A 17,023-nucleotide genomic window follows, 5' to 3' on the forward strand; every position below is an offset into this window, starting at 1 on the left:
TGCACAGACATCGATTTTCTCCATACTGAGGAGAGCCTCGAGTGCGTGCATCTTGAGGTTTAGACTTCTGGCATTGAGTAGCATTACCTTTAGTTTTTTTATCCTTGGGTTGTCTATGGAGGTGGGTTTGTCCTTTGAGCCTTGCCTAACAAAGGCACTATGGAGGTGGCAAGAGCCTTGGCCAGTATACGAAAGCCTAAGGGTAACAGGTGCAAGCCGTCACTAGCAAAGCAATGTGGCTGGTCAAGCATGTCATCCCAAGCTGACAGACACTGGATCCCCTTTGAATGACACCAATACTTTAGCCAATTGTTGAAACTGATCATTTTGTCTTTATACTGTGGCATCATTCTTGGTGAGGGCAAGATGCTACTCAAGGTCAGGATCATACCAGCCTGGCTACATGGTGAGAGAGCTCCTCTAGGTCTCTTTTCATGCAGTCCAGGGAGGTACGCCTCAGGCCATTCACACCAGCGTGGACAATGACGAAGTCATACTTGTACTTGCTTTGGAGTGACCTGAGTGCTTGCGTTATGTGGCGGATCCTGGCACCCGACAGGCAGCTTACATTGACCTTCTCCTTGTTCAGTCTGGTGAGCGGGACGTCAGTGTGCCGGACAATAGAGTCCCCTATAACAAGTGTATTTGGTGTGGTGTTTGGCCTTAAGGGCTGTGACTATGAAGCACACTGATTTTGTGAGATATGTGATTTGTGGGTATTGTTGAGGGGTGGCTGTTGCTTGGATATCTGCTTAGGAGGTCTTTGCTGTTTAGGCAGATTTTTATTTCGAGCCTCCGAGTATGTTTTTGTGTGTTTATGTGTTGGGTATGCAGATGCAATAGGTCTGTGTGAGACTGGATTTGTGGTGTGGGTGGTTACCTTTTCCTCCTGACTGACTGTGCCAGTCTTGGGTTGAGAGAGCTCTGCCTCCAGTTTGGCTGTGTAACTGCATCTCTCACATGTATTAGAGTTTGTTGGAAGGAGGAGAGGGTTGTTTGTGTACATAAGGCAATTGTAACATTGCCTCAAAATTCCCAAATTCACCAGCTGGACTGGATAGTAACCTTGAAACTGACCCTTGGACATACCAGATTAGTATAGGGAACTGTTTTTTTACTGATCAGATTAGGGAAGGGAACTGATTTTTCACTTCATCAGGAAGGACTAATCGAGAGCCTAATACTTATGAGAAGTCAAGGAGGGTATAGTGCTTTAGTTTGTTAGTGTTTCCTTATAAGAGCTGAGCAAGTGCAGGGCTTTAGAAAGAGAATAGAGTGATTACTTTGAGAGTTTGAACAGTTCTAAGGGAAAAAGTGAAGAGCATACTTTGTGGAGCCTGGAATAGTTTAAACCTGTTTAGGCGGCGCTGCCCGACGCTGCTCAGTGTGCAAAACCGCGCAAAAAGAGAGTTGTAGGGTTTTAAGAGAGAGATCAAGGAGTTTAGAACTGACCCAAAATGGCCAATAAAACTACAGCTTCTAGGTAGTAACCACTCCTCCAGGGACAAGCAGGCTGTTCAGTGTTAACCACTCCCACTGGTGAACACAGAGACTTCCCTTTAGCCCAAGCAAGCACTGGCCTTCTAGAAACGTCCAAACAGTTCAGAACAGCAAATCTGTAACTGACCTTTCTTAACTTTCAGAAAGTGGGAAAAAAGCAAGATTTTTTTGTTTTGTTTTCTTTTTATTGTAGTTTAAAGGTAGCAGAGATACACAAGCAGCAAAATAATCACAACAGTGCTATAAATGACCCCACACTTGAGTGCTAGGCCAAAATCAGGTAAAATGCAGTTTTTACAGAAAAAAACGATTTTAAATTAAGTGCAACACAGGAAATGCAGTAAACAGGCTCTAGATGTGTTCCAAGTACTGTTACTGTTACAGATATAAACTTTAGCAAGCCGGAAAATGCCAAAAAGTAGGTGGCAAAGCAGTAAAACTTAACAAAAATCAGAAGAAAATACTTAAAATCACAAAAGTGGCTCCTTTTCTTCTCTCAGTGTTTTCTCCCCTTGGTAGGTGCTTCAGCAACAACTAGCAAGCCTGAAAAGACGCCAAAACCACGAGGCAGCCGGGTTTTAAGAGAGACAGATCAAGGAGTTTAGAATTTACCCAAAATGGCCAATAAAACTACAGCTTCTAGGTAGTAACCACTCCTCCAGGGACAGGCAGGCTGTTCAGTGTTAACTACTCCCACTGGTTAACACAGAGACTTCCCTTTAGCCCAAGCAAGCACTGGCCTTCTAGAAACTTCCAAACAGTTCAGAACAGCAAATCTGTAACTGAACTTTCTTAACTTTCAGAAAGTGGGAGAAAAGCAAGATTTTTTTTTTTTTCTTTTTGTTGGTGCGGCCAGTCTGGAGCAATCAAAATCATCCTTGGTTTGTCCTGTTTGACTTTTAGTAGAACTTTGGAGAGCAGAGGCAGCAGGGGGAGGCGCAGACTGATGTTTTTTTCAAGCTGAAGGACAGAGCATCTACTTTCCAGGTTTGTTTGTGGGGAGTCCTTGTACAAAACTTGTCCAATTGGTAGTTCTGGGGGGAGGCAAATAGGTCTATATCTGGGCTTCCCCATTCGCTTGTCAAGATGATGAAAATCCTTGGTTCCAGTTTCCACTCGTGTGGGTCCATGAGGTTTCTGCTTAGTCCGTCTGCCAGTGTATTTAATTTCCCGGGCAGGAATTTAGCTTGTAGGTGCACTTGGTAGCTCAAGGCTGTGTTCCACAATGCCATGGCTAGTCTGCAGAGGGGGTAGGAATGTGTACCCCCTGCTTGTTTATGTACCACATAACCGTGGTGTTGTTCGTCTTTACCATTAGTTGTCCTGGAAGAATGTAGTCCTTGTAGGCTGTCACAGCATTCTGTACAGCTAACATTTCTTTTTGATTGATATGTAGGTGCATTTGACTTGGGTTAAATTTGCCCTGAATGCACTTCCCTGCCAGGTGAGCCCCCCCATGCAAAGTCTGATGCATCTGTTGTTAGGGTTTGGGCGGCAGGGGGTAGTGTGAATGGTAGTAGGCCTCTGCCTACCAGAGGAACTCTAGGCGTAGGCAAGGTATGATAGGAATCATTATTTCTAGGCTGTATGTTGACTCCATAGGCATTTTAGATACCACTGTAGTTTCCTCACATGTAGTCTTGCATATGGAATTAGAAGAATGCAGGAGGCCATGAACTCCAAGGCTTGCAGTATTTGTCTTGCAGATAGCAGGGTTTTTGTGGCCACTTGGTTGAAAAAGGTTATCAAATGAATTTGCTTTTCTGGCGTGAGGTAAGCCATCTGGGAAGTTGTATTCAAGCTTGCTCCCAGGAATGTAATTTGTTGACAGGGTACCAGTTGTGATTTATTTTTGTTTTTGGTGTACCCCAGACAAATTAGAACCCTTTTTATAAATGCCAGATGATTCAAAAGTATGCCCTGGCTTTCTGCCTGAATTAGACAATCATCTAGGTATGGGTATATTTGAATAATTATTTGCCTTCAAAATGCAATAACTGGAGCCAGGCACTTTGTGAATACCCTGGGCACAGTAGACAAGCCAAAGGGCAGTGCAGAGAACTGATAATGCATGTAGCCTGCTTTGAAGCACAGGTATCTTCTGCAAGATTCCCTGATTGGGATGTGCAGGTATGCTTCTTTTAAATCTAGTGTTGCCAACCAGGCGTCTTTGCCTAGCATAGGAAGTAATTGGTGAAGAGTCAGCATCTTGAATTTTGGAATCTCCAGAAAGGTTTTAGAGTAGACAGGTCCAGGATTGGACGCCATTATTTATCTTTTCTGGATACCAGGAAAAGTCTGGAGTAGAAACATTGTCCCTTTTCCTCTTCTGGTACCAGCTGAATAGCCCCCATGCTTAAGAGAGAAAGTACTTGCTTTTGAGCCTCTGCCCACTGATTTGGGGGCAGGTCCGGCCACCCATTTGGTGTTGGCAACGTGTGGAAATGAAATCTGTATCCCTGGGATACTATATTTAAAACCCACTTGTCCTGGGTTATGAGTTCCCAGTTCTTTGCATGAAGAGCAATCTTTCCCCCCAAAGGGGCAGTCAGAAGATAAGTGCTTGGAAAATTTAAAAGGATGTCATTGAGACTGTTTACCATAGGGGTGTCTTGCTATTGCCAGATTTGGAAGTGGAGGCCCCCCCACTGCTTAGTTCTGAGAGTCCCATGGGACTGAAACCTGGGGTTTTTGCTGTGTCTGGGTTTGGCTTGAGAAGACCTGGAAGGGGCTGGAAAGGACCAATTCTTAGTAGGCCAGTGCCAACTAAATCTAGGAGGTTGCACTTGTAAAAAAATCTTTAACAGTTTGCATAGATTTAACTTTACCTTCCTTTTTAAGAACTTCTTCAGCCTTGTTGCCAAATAGGCGGTCCTGATTTAAAGAAGCATCCAACAATTTAGCTTTAACATGATCAGGCAAAGATTTCTCCTTAAGCCAGCATGCCTTCTAAGCACAGACACAGTAACAGCAGCCCTGCAAGAGGCCTCTAAAGAATCAAAACCACATTGCAAAGTATGTTTTCCAACTTGTTCAGCAGAATGCATTAAGTCCTGTAAATCTTTATTTTCCACGCAGTCAGGATTCATCATAATTTTCTGTTTAAGCAGTCCAATGAAATGTTGCTGATATTTTAACATATGAAATTGGCAGTTTAAAGCTCTGATTGCCAAAGTTGCTGAAGTATAAACCTTTTCATCTATCCAGCGCCCTGGAGTCTCGCTCAGAAGGGGTGGGATTTTTAGCAGTAGAAGCCTTAATGCCCTTGGGCCCCTGAGAAATAGTCTCTGGATCTGCAATAGGATTTCTGAAAAGGAACTTGTGGGACTCAGGAACCCTGTAGTATCTGTCAGGTTTACTAGGAGTAGGAGACAGGGAATCAGGGGCCAAACTGGATTCCTAGAAAACATTATCAACAATGTCTAGTACAGGAGGAATAGCCAAAGGCCTATGCTGAGGTAGAAGAAGGAAATCCCTAAGCCCCTTTTTTGAATCAGAAAATTCCTGGCTTTCCCAGTGAAAATGCTCCCTTAAAGTATGCAAGGTTTCCCCAAAAGAAAAATCCTCAGGAGGGGAAGCAGAGGGAATAGAATCCTCTGCATCAGAATCCTCATAAGTAGGCAAGGACAAATCCAGGTCATCAGAAGAGTCCGAAGAAACCAAATCCTGATCAGAAGATTCATAATCAAGCTCAGCCCTAGGCCTCTTGGGGGGGGGTTGACTACCCCTGATTAGAGTTATTAGATCTTCAGCCATTTTTATCATTTGTTTTTTAGGAATAGGGGCCTGAGCATGTGGCCTGGGTGTCGTTTTTTTAGACATGGATCGAGATTTAGGCCTTAGTAATGATGGAGGCGTTGATTTAATATGCAAGTCCGTAGGCCTGAATACACCCTCAGAAGCCAGTGCCTGCACAGCGACTCCGGACCCATCCAAGGTAGAGACATCCGCGGGTTTCATAGTTGAAGTATCTCACGGCATACCGGACTCCGAATGGGTCTCAGTAGAGGCCTGCGAATCAGAAGTAGTGGGTATCAGGGGCTGCGAAAGCGCCTCATGAGTACCGGCAAACTGACGACTGGTGTAGGAGAAGCGTCGTCGGCAGTTTTAGACCTCGGTGGCCTGTCTCTGTCTTTATCTTTGCGTTTTTTCGGAATCCCGGTAGTCGGATGGCTAACAGACAACATTTCTGGATAATTAAATCGAGAACCAAAATATTTAAAGGCAAAAATATACCGACGATGGATAGTGCGCTGATTAAATAAAGCACAAAACTGACAGCAAGGTACGTCGTGGTCAGGGCCTAGGCAAGGAATACAGTACGAATGAAAATCTTTATGAAGTATTTGCTTTCCACAAGTAATGCAATTATTAACTTTTACTGACATCGGAAGGAACAAGAAAAAGTTTCCCCAATGGGGTGCTTATGTTTAAGGTGAAGACTTCGGTTCTGAAACTTGAAAACGAAAATTTCAGGAGTCGGCTGACTGGCACTTGCAAACTGCTTCTGCTTCGGGCACCGCATGGCAAGAAAGACTGATGTAATGGCATTGGCTACATGTTTTATACCCCTGACAACCTGACTTCATGGAAGAAGGGATAGCAACCGACGCAGGACCCAAGACTTTGTTAATCAGGCCGACTGAGGGCAACCTGCAAGCAGATCACCCAAATGTAATGACTGCAACAGTGAAAACACGAAGAACATCCAACATACTACATCTGACGCTGGAAAAGAAAGGAGTGAGACTGCTCTTCTCTTTTAAATGTGAACATACTAATGTGTTACAGCCTGTGGGGTATTCCCGGAAAAAGTGCTGTGAAATCTACCACTTCCATGTCATATGGCAGTTATATACTCTAACTATTGACAAGGATAAGCCTCAAATATGCAAATGCCCACCCCTGCAGTGGGAACAGAACCTACAGTCTTCAGCCTTCTGATCTTCTAGCACTAAAGGTGTGGGTGGTACATGTTGAGCATTCTAGAAAATACATTTCAATAACAAGACTTAATACAACAAAACCACATCTGCTAAATTCTCATACTTTAACCACAGACAACATACTCAAATGGAGACAGGAGTTTTTTTTTTTTTTTTTTGTTCACATCAGAATGCGATATTAAGGCATGCAATTGTATGGACTTTCAATGTTTCTGAATAAAATGTTGCAGTCCGATAAACAGAAACACAGCATGATTTTTCATGAAGTCTAAGAAGACTATGCAAAAAAAAAAAAAATGCTGTCCCTTTCTGACGGAATTTACATTCAAATGACTGCACGACAGCAACTTTCATTTATTTAAAAAGCATATTGCTGCTTTACATAACAGCACGATGTACTGTTGCAATGATGCACTGCTCTTCAACTGAAAATAGCAACTGAAATCTAACAAAAATGAGTTAAAGTTTATTATTTACAAGCTGTCCACATCATGCTTGTACACAGCATTCACTTCTAAAGGAAACTATGCCCCCGCTGCTAATGATGCCTCTTGTTAGGACCAACTTGTCATTCTATCAAACTAAGGAAACATTTTGGTGTTTCAGTTTCCCTCCTTCTACCTCTCATTACAATACCATTTTCCTAACAAAAGGATATCTGCCATCAGCTGCTCTGACTAAGGCTGGTACTTTCTCTCTCCTGCATTAAGATCTCATTCACTGCTGTGGATCTTTCCATGTGAAAGTCTTGTGCAGCTGCTATGCCAAAAGTGCACCATGCAAGGTAGTTGGGGGGTACGCTTCACCTTCAGATTCTAAAGTTTTCCTATCTGATCTGCACTGACTAAGACTTCAATGCAAGTGCTGGTGGTGTTTGGGCATCCACAAAAAGACAAATAATGGATTTATTTTTCAGTATGACTGGCTTAGCCTCTTCATCAAACTTCCAAAACAATTTGCAACACAATGATTCAAAACCTAATGCAACACAATGCATTCTTCCCTATCATTTTTTAATTGTAGAAACTTCCTCTGCCTGTCTTCATTACCTCCTTAGAATGAATTCATTATTATAGCAGAGATGGTGTGTGTCTTATTACTTATTCTGTTGGCAAGTGAGAAGGACTAATCTAGTTGACCATTTCAGCTAACGTTCAGACTACAGTTAACAGACATATGTCTAAGAAAGACAAAATGACTAATTATTATATAGCACTCAGTTCTACCATCCTATATTCTGTAGCAGTCTTCTCAGCTAGTATGTTTCTTAACCTTGCATATGTTCTCCTGCCTTTAAGAATTAACTGCAATATTCCAACCATTACTGCTGCCCAAAAATAAATAAGCTGAAACAAGAAATGGGCATTTCACTGTACAGTTTAATAGAAACTTCTGTACATTATTTTACATGACTTAAGAATTCCACCAATATTTCAGCAAAATATATGTTTTAGCTTTAAAATCCATATCTGAAATTTTCCTAAATATGGTGCTGCTCAGGACAGCTACATAAATAGAAGTCTTCAGTAATGACTTGTTAGGATTTTTAGTTACAAATAATAAAAATGCACCACTTCTGATGAAAAATGTAAAAGATTTAAACCTGGCAGACAGACATCAAACACATATTTAAAAAGTGGTAACTACAAACAGAAACACATAAAATTTTACTTCTGAAATTTCAATAAAATAGTCTGTAGAAAGTCAAATATTCTCTCTTGCACTTATAAAATCTGTTATACATTTCAGAAACTATTTTATGTATTAAACATAATTCATATTGAGCAAAGTGCCTGGTGAAATTAAATACAGCTGCCCTCAGTAGCACAGATCTCTCCTGGATGACTTGTCAGTGGAATCGGAGCCTACAGATGACAAGAAACTTCCATACAAAGAATGAAGACCAGCTGGAAATTGCACAGTAGAAACATGAATAACCTAGAGAAAAAAGGAGAGGTTTACAAAAATGAGTGATTTCTTTAAAGAGTTTAAATAACAAACTGGGACACAAATTATATACATGGAAGTGTAAACTAATGCTATACATGAATACTTTTGAAGCAGGATCAGCCAATTAAATTTTCTCTTTTTGGTGCTCATCATGGACTGGAAATAAACTACAGCATTTAAGTTTTCAAAGAAATGTAATCCAACTGTATGGTAGCATCATCTGTGCCTCAGTAAAGGGCATACACTATAGTTCCAAGTCCTGTTTTTAGTAAATCACCTGGCCTTGGTTTGGTTTGGTATTGTATCTTGTGACCATACATTTCTTAAAGCCTGATGGTTTGTTGGCCATCATGCTAGACTACATCCCTACTCAGAGAAGGTGGTACATCACACAGCTAACATCACAATATTAACAACAACTATAGCTACCAATAACACTAGTTCCCTAAGATTTAAATAAATCTACACAACTAGAAAAAGACTGAAAAAACAGCACCGAATGTGAGAGAGACAACCAACTCCAACTTGTAAATTACAGCTAAATAATTACCGGGTAAGGGAAGAGAAAGGATACAAACTAACTACTATCAAGACTACAGAATGAAAGAACCTCAACAGTTCATACAAAAATAATTGACAAAAGACTGGTACTTAGCCAAGACAAGCCTAAGCAGTGAAGACTGTCACTTCAAACTGACTGCAAACAAGACCCGGGATACCTTCAGGGCAAGAGAGGATTATGGAAAGGAAGGAGCCTGAGCTTTGGATCCAAAGTCTAGAGTGGCCAAAACTGGATCCGAAGACCCATCCATTGAGGAAGGGATGGATGAGACAACATCAAATCAAAAGATAATACAAAAACTGAGAAACTGGAAGCTCTCGTTTATGGATAAGGATAGAAAGATACGAGCAGTGAAAATGTTTTAATCCCTTCAGTTTTATGCACAAGTCGGGCATTTTTTTTAAATCTGGGATATCTTCAGGCATAGGAGAGGTTTAGGGGAAGGAAGTATCCTCAGCTTTGGATACAAAGTCTAGAGTGGCCAAAGTCCAATCCGAAGATACATCCATTGAGGAAGGAATTGAAAAGACAACATCAGATCAAAAGAGAATACAAAAACTGAGAAACTGTAAACTCTTGTTTATGGATACATGGATATGGATATAAAGATACAAGCAGTGAAAATGTTTTTAGTCCCTTTAGTTTTATATACAGGTCAGGGTCAGGTATATTTTTTTATCAACCAGATGGAAGTTGTGGGCAAGAACTAATAAAGCACTGAAGGAGTTTATCTGGGAGGGAAGAGGGCAAAAATTAAGTTGGATAAGTTGATTCTTCCAATAGAACAAGGAGGTTTAGGATTACCTAATATGAAGGGATATTTTACAGCTACACAGTTAAGGCTCATATACATAACACAAGCAGAAGGTTGTAATTTCAAAATGGAAAGGGATGATGATAAGAGAATATGGGACTTTAGATGACGAACCTTAAGGAGAACCACCACCACCATATTGAATATTAGATTTATAAAGTAGCAGAAAATATTCTAAGAACTAAGCCAACATGAGAATTGAGAGGGGATATTTTTGCCAATAGGGATGACTGCAAGTAGGGGTACAGAAAACAGGCAAGAGGGGGCTGGAATGTACTGCAAAAAATGGCAAAGGAATCAAGGTATCGGGAGAAAATAACTATAGAGGGAAAGGTAACAGAGTGGTTGAAGCCAACAAGACATTTGGACTGCAGGCTAGAGACTGCCTTTTCCTCCAGGGATTGATATCAGAGTACAGACAACGGGAAAGGAGAATCTTAAAGACCTGCTCTGGTAGAGATTTTAGTTGAATCTAAAACTGAAGCTGCTGTTAAAAAGGGGATAATTAGTAAAGCATATAAAATACTGAATGCTAACTCTTAAGAATAAATCAGAGGAGGTTAGAAAAGATTGGGAAGAGACTAAAAATGCAACTTACAAGACAACAATGGCAGGACATATGTATGGCTCCCAAGTATGCAACAAAGTTAAGGTGGTTTAGGACCTTTGATCGGATGCGTTTGCATAGGTATTTTTATACCCCAAGCAGACTTCAAAATTTCTCTTTGGGTGGATGGCAAATGTTGGAGGTGTGATGGGAAGAAAGAGGTAACTGGCAACCTAAGCTTTGGGAGTATAATGAGCTGACAGATTTTAGAAATTCTCTACATAGCTCTCTGTCAGAAATATTGGGTGAACAAATGGCTGCAGCTACGAATACGATTCTACTGAGCAGGGACACAGGATCGGAATTGCAGTCATAAGCCTTATTCAGTTTAATTCTGTTGGCTATCAAAAAATCAATTACTAGAACATTGAAATCAAAGTCTAAACCAACTGTATTTGAAGTTCTGAATATCACAAAAGAGATGCAAGAACTGGAAGAGGGAACTTTAGAAACGGGAACGAGTGACTTACATACAAATAAATGGAATTGTGGGAAAAATACATGTAGAATAATGCTCAGGAGGAGGAGTGATGTTTAAGGGAAGGCAGGTATTCAGCAATTTATGCAATACTGAGGACCGTTACAAAGAAAGAAATGAAGAGAGATATATCATGTATAATGTATGTAAATGGAAAAAAATGTTAATGTGGTTTGTTTTCTGTTACTGTATCCTGTCCTATAGTCTTAAATGAGAATTTCATAATGGTGTTATAAAAACTGTACTGAAGGATATTTTACCTTTGTCTCTGTCTTCCAAGTAGCTACCATGTACAGTACCTTGTGGCAAATGGAAGTATATGCACATTACTATAAACACACAGCCTACTGAGCTGCCAGAGCTGATGAAAATACAAGATTTTGCAGCTATGTAATGTCTTGCAGTAGTTAAAGTGTACAAACAATCTATACAGACAAACAACATCAAAGAAAGCAAGATATACTGTAGGCTTGATATTCTTAGGTCTCTGCCAGGGGTGGGGTGCATGCTTTAGACATGCAAGGATTATCTTCATCTTTTTCAAATGAAAATGCAGCTAGATCTCTCCGTCTCTCACCAAGCCCCCGCAAACTGGGTCTTCTTGTCAAACTTAGCTACTGAGTGGCCTTGACTGCTGCCTTGTTCAGACTCCACTGGGCCACTGAGCTCTGAAAAGTACAGTTGTGTACACTTATCATAAATGTAGATGTTAGAGTGTATTCAATGTTGCAGTCATTATATTTGGGTTATCCCTGCCAGAGTAGCCCTCAGTCGGCCTGAATACCAGAGGCTTAGTATTTCTGCGTCAGTTGCCATCGCTCCAGGACTGACATCAGGTCGTCAGTGTTATAAATTAAGGCAGCCGACGCCATTACATCAATTTTTCTTGCCCTGTCAGGAGCCCCCAAGTAGGGAGCTATGCTATGGTGGAAGAACATCACCAGTAGAAAGTAAATACCAAAAATTCCCTGTAAGGAGAGAGAGAGAGAGAGAGACCAGGGGGGTGGGGGGGGGCAGGACTGCAACAGTGAATACACTTGAACATCTACATTTATGGTAAGTGTACACAACTGTTCTTCATGTTTCACTGCTGCAGTCTTCACATTTGGGTTGATTCCCAAAGCTGAAGAAAAGGGTGGATGCAGTCAAGAAGACTGGGGGCTGACTAGGATGCCCCTGCAAGACTGCAGTGGCAAAGCCTGCCCTGGATTTGGAAAAGACAGCAGGTGGTAATGCTTGGTGAAGGTATGAACAGATGTCCATGTTGCAGCTTCCAGAATGTCCCTGATGGGGACACCTCTGAGAAAAGCTGCAGAGGTGGAGGTTGCCCTGGTGGAATGTGTCCTGACCTCATTTGGGGGTGCTTTCCTGTACTGTTTGTAGCAGAAATGGATGCAGTGTGCTATCCATTTGGAGACTGTTAGCTTGGATATGGCCTTGCCCTCTGCCCCTGCTGTGAAGCTGACTAGCAATTGGTCAGTCTTTCTAAAAGATTTAGTCCTGTCCAGATAGAATCTGAGCTGTCTGTGGACATCTAGAGAGTGCAGAATCCTTTCCCCCTTGTTTTGTGGGTTATGGAAAAATGTGGGCAAATGAATGGATTGGTTGAGAGCCACACTGGACAGCAGTTTAGGCATGAAGGATGGGTTGGTCCTGAGGGAGACCCCGTCAGCATGGAAAATGATGAAGGGCTCTACAGCCATGAGTGTTTGTAGCTCTGATACTCTTCTAGCTGAAGTGATGGCCAGAAGCAAGGCTATCTTACAAGAGAGGAATTTTAACTCTGCTGAAGCTGCAGGTTCAAAGGGGGGGGGGGGTAGGGTGAGCTTTTCCAACACAAAGTTAAGGTCCCAAGCTGGGGTAGGAGCTCTTCTGGGTGGCCTTAAGTTGTTAGCCCCTCTTAGGAAACGTTTGATAAGAGGGTGTGAGAAAAGATGTGGCTCTGTGCTGTAAGGAGCAGAGATGGCAAAGGCATGAATTTTAATATAAGAGAAGGATAGACTCCTGTGTAGTAGGTCTGCTAGGTAATCCAGGATGAGAGATAGGGAGGGCTGTGGCATTTCAGCTCCCTTAGCCTGGATCCAGGTGCAAAACCTTTTCCATTTGTCAGCATATGATTTTCTAGTGCTGGGGCATCTGGCCTCATGTATAACATCTAGGACTTGTTTGCTTAAGCTGACAGCTTGAGGAGAGGTCAGGGAATAAGCCAGGTTGAGGGTCTGCAATCAGGGATGCTTGAATTCTCCATTCCTCTGGGTCAGGAGTGTTGGGATCTGAGGTAGGTGCCATGGAGGCAGGGGTGACAGACTACGCAGCAGTGGGTTCCAGTGCTGGCATGGCCAGTCTGGGGCAATCAGGATTGCCCTAGTTTTTTCCTCCCTTATTTTGAGCAGTACCCTTGAAATGAGTGTTAGAGAGGGAAATGCATAGACCGAGAGGTTTACCCACTGGAAGGATAGAGCATCTGCTTTGCTGTGAGGTTCCCTGGTGCAGAACTTGCTGAGCTGATGATTGAAGTGGGAAGCAAAGAGGTCCACCTTCGGGATACCCCATTTCTGGGTTACAAGGGTGAAGGTTCTGTGGTCGAGCTGCCTCTCGTGTGGGTCTAACAGGTTTTTGCTTAAGTTGTCTGAAACAGAGCTTAAGGAGCCTGGCAGGAATTGTGCTAGCAGGTGTAGTTGCATGGCTGAGGCCGTGTGCCAAAAGGTCATGGCGAGCATGGAGAGAAGATAAGAGTGAGTCCCTCCCTGCTTGATGATATACCACATCACTGTGGTGTTGTCTGTTTTGATCAGTAGAGGCCCTGGGGAGGGCAGGGGTCTAAAAGCTGTCAGGGTGTGCTGAACCACTAGCATCTCTTTTTGGTTGATTTGCAGATGTATTTGATTTGGGCTCCAATGGCCCTGAATGCACCTGCCGTCCAGGTGTGCACCCCAGGCATAGTCTGATACGCCTGTGGTGAGGGTCTGGGCGATCTGGAGTTGTGAGAAGGGAAGCCCCTTGTTGTGGTTGCATGCTGCTGCCCACCAAAGAAAATCTTTCCTTAAACAAGGTATCATTAGTATGATAGTTTCCAAGTCTTGAGAGTGTTGACACCAAAGGCTTTTTCGGTACCAATGTAGTTTCCTCATATGCAGTCTGGCATATGAAATGAGTAGAATGCAGGAGGCCATGAACCCTAGAGCTTGCAGGATTTTCCTTGCAGATAACTGGGTTCTGGTGGCTAGTTGAGAGAAGTAGCCTGTCAGGTAGGCTTGTTTTTCTGGAGTAAAGAATGCCATCTGGGATGCTGTGTCCAGGCTTGCCCCCAGGAATACAATTTTTTGTGTGGGGACTAGTTTTGATTTCTTTTCATTGATAGTATACCCCAGGGAGGCAAGTAGGTCCTTTACAAAGGTCAGGTGCTGTAACAGCTTTTCCTGACTGTCTGCCTGAATCAGGCAATCATTTAAGTAGGGGTAAATTTGAATATTTCTTTGTCTGCAAAAAGCAATGTCTGGAGCCAGGCATTTTGTGAAAACTCTTGGAGCAATGGATAAGCCAAAGGGAAGCGCAGAGAACCGAAAGTGCTTAGATCCTGCCCTGACACGTAGGTATTTCCTGCAAGATTCTCTGATAGGGATGTGTAGGTAGGCCTCTTTTAGGTCTAGGGTGGCTAACCAAGCATCCTTGGAAAGCATAGGAAGAAGCTGCTGGAGGGTGAGCATTTTGAATTTTGGTACCACCAGAAAGGTGTTTAGAATGGATAGATCGAGGATTGGGTGCCAGATGCCCTCTTTTCTAGGTACCAGGAAGAGTCTGGAATAGAAACTTTGGCCTGTGTGTTCTGAAGGAACATGCTGTATTGCCCTCATGGAGAGCAGGGAAAGGACTTGCTTTTTGGCCTCTGTCCACTGGTTTGAATGAAGATCTGGGAACCCTTTTGGGGTTGGCAGTGTGTGGAAATAAAATTTTTATTCCTGGGACACTATATTGAGGACCCATCGGTCGTTGGTAATAGAGGCCCAGTTGCTTGCATGGAAGGAGAGTTTTCCTCCTAGGGGCACAAACATGTGGGCAGTGGTAAGGGGTGGAGGTGTAAAGTCATTGTGAGTTCTTACCATAAGGGGGTGGCTTTGCACTCCCTGTTTTTGAAGAGGAGGAACTCCATTGCTTAGATCTCTGCATTCCCTGGGGCTGCTGTCGGGGGGGGGGTCTGCTTCCCCTGGGTCTGGGCTGAGCTGGCCTGGAGGAGACAGGAAAGGACCAGAGCTTGGACGGGCAATGCCTACTGAACCTCAGAGGCTGGGCCTGTAAGAAGTCTTTAACTGTCTGCATAGATTTAGCTTTTTTCTTCCATCTTTAAGACCTCTTCTGCCTTGGTGCCAAATAAATTGTCTTTGTTCAATGGTGCATCAAATAATTTTTATTTGACATGGTCTGGCAAGGTCTGTTCCTTAAGCCAAACATGCCTTCTAAGGACAGAACCAGTGACTGCTGCCCTGCAAGATGCTTCTAAGGCATCAAAGCCACATTGCAAGGTGTGCTTAGTAACTTGACTTGCAGAATGCATTAGCTCTTGTAATTCTTTATTTTCTGCACAAGCAGGAAAGGAAGATATTTTTTGCTTGACGAGTTCCACGGTATGCTGCTGATATTTCAGCATGTGGAACTGGCAATTTAATACTCTAACAGCTAGAGTAGCAGAGGTGTATACTTTTTTACCCCATCTGTCTAAAGCTCAGGAATCCCTGTCTGAAGGGATGGGATTCTTAGCTGAGGTTGCTTTAATTCCTTTAGGTCCTTGAGAGATGACCTCTGGATCAGCAGTAGGATTTTTGAAAAGGAATTTGTGAGGGTCAGGGACTCTGTAGTACCTGTCAGGTTTCCTGGATACTGAAAAAGAAACCCTCTGTGTCTCCCTCATGGACATGACATAAAATTGTTGGGCCACTGGATTCTCTAACCTCGAGTTCCTAATGTCACCCAAGTGTTCCAGAATCCTCAATTTGGCTTTCCTTTTAGTCTGTCCAATATACCACTTGGTCAGCGAACACCCACAACCTAAAATATATACAACTCCACATGAATCACACTTGAATTGTTTTTGATCCAAAATTTTCTCCCATTAATAAGTGTGCCATGAAGGTTCCTGATCCTACTACATACTTTACACTTTCTGCAGGGAAATGCACCTAAATTCCTCTCAACATTTTTTGTGCCTTCTGATTCAGCAATTCTTTTAAATTGCTGAATCTACCACAAGAGAATGCAACTTTACTACGGAATAACTTTCCCACTACCTCATCTCTATGAATCACTGGCAATAATTTAACAATTTCCCTAAGAGTATCCGAAAAAGGGGAAAATTTAGTAACAAAAAATATATTTTCTTTTTCAGCCAAACCATTCCCTTTTATTCCCAATCTGGGACCACTGTTACCACAATTCCTACCTTTTTTCCCTTTTACTTTGTCCATGGCCTCCTGAATATAAGCACTAGTGTAACCCTTCTTAGATAATCTATTTCTCACTTTAGAAAATTTCCTCTCCAACGTTTGTTTGTCATACGTACTAACAAAGATACGCTTGAATTCCCCATATGGCAAGGACTTCAACAAATGCGGAGGATGGGAGCTACTAGCTTCCAAAAAATTATTAGCAGTTGTTTCCTTATGATAGGGCCTATATTGGAACATCCCCCTGTCATCCACATAAAACTCAACATCAAGAAATTGCACTGATTTCTCACTTGTTCTATAAGTGAATTCAAGGCCAAAGGTGTTTGAGCCCAACTCTATAAAATTCTTAAATTCACTTTGGTCACCCCTGCACACAAAAATTAGATCTATAAACCGCTTGAACAATACAACATTGTTCTTATAAAACAACGTAGGATAGATAAACCTGTTCTCAAAATGTGACGAACAAAATAGCAAACGAGGGGGCAAATGCAGCCCCCATCGCAGTGCCTTGTATTTGCAAATAATATTATTGCTCAAACGCAAAATAATTGCATGTAAGGGCAAACTCTAATAACTGACAAACAAATGTGCGTGGACCCTCACCCAACATTTTCACAAGAGCCTCTAGACCCTGATCAATTTTGACATTTGTATACAGGCACTTAACATCCACACAGGCCCAATAATAATCAGGATGCCACTGCACTTCACCCATACAATCC

At 42.4% G+C, this 17,023-nt stretch overlaps 1 protein-coding gene across 1 annotated transcript in view; it reads right to left on the reverse strand.

The window, feature by feature from the left end:
• Positions 1–7,807: 7,807 nt before the first annotated feature.
• The window catches only part of XRN1 (5'-3' exoribonuclease 1), a 2,408,514-nt gene continuing 2,399,298 nt past the window's right edge, over positions 7,808–17,023 (reverse strand). The window contains exon 49 of the mRNA XM_044071018.1: positions 7,808–8,384. The gene's annotated coding sequence lies outside the window, so the exon portion shown is untranslated. The remainder of the gene's footprint in view (positions 8,385–17,023) is intronic.

This window comes from Protopterus annectens, chromosome 5.part0 (assembly GCF_019279795.1).
Source record: "Protopterus annectens isolate FY-2018-M chromosome 5.part0, PAN1.0, whole genome shotgun sequence".
Classification (NCBI taxonomy): Eukaryota; Metazoa; Chordata; order Ceratodontiformes; family Protopteridae; genus Protopterus; species Protopterus annectens.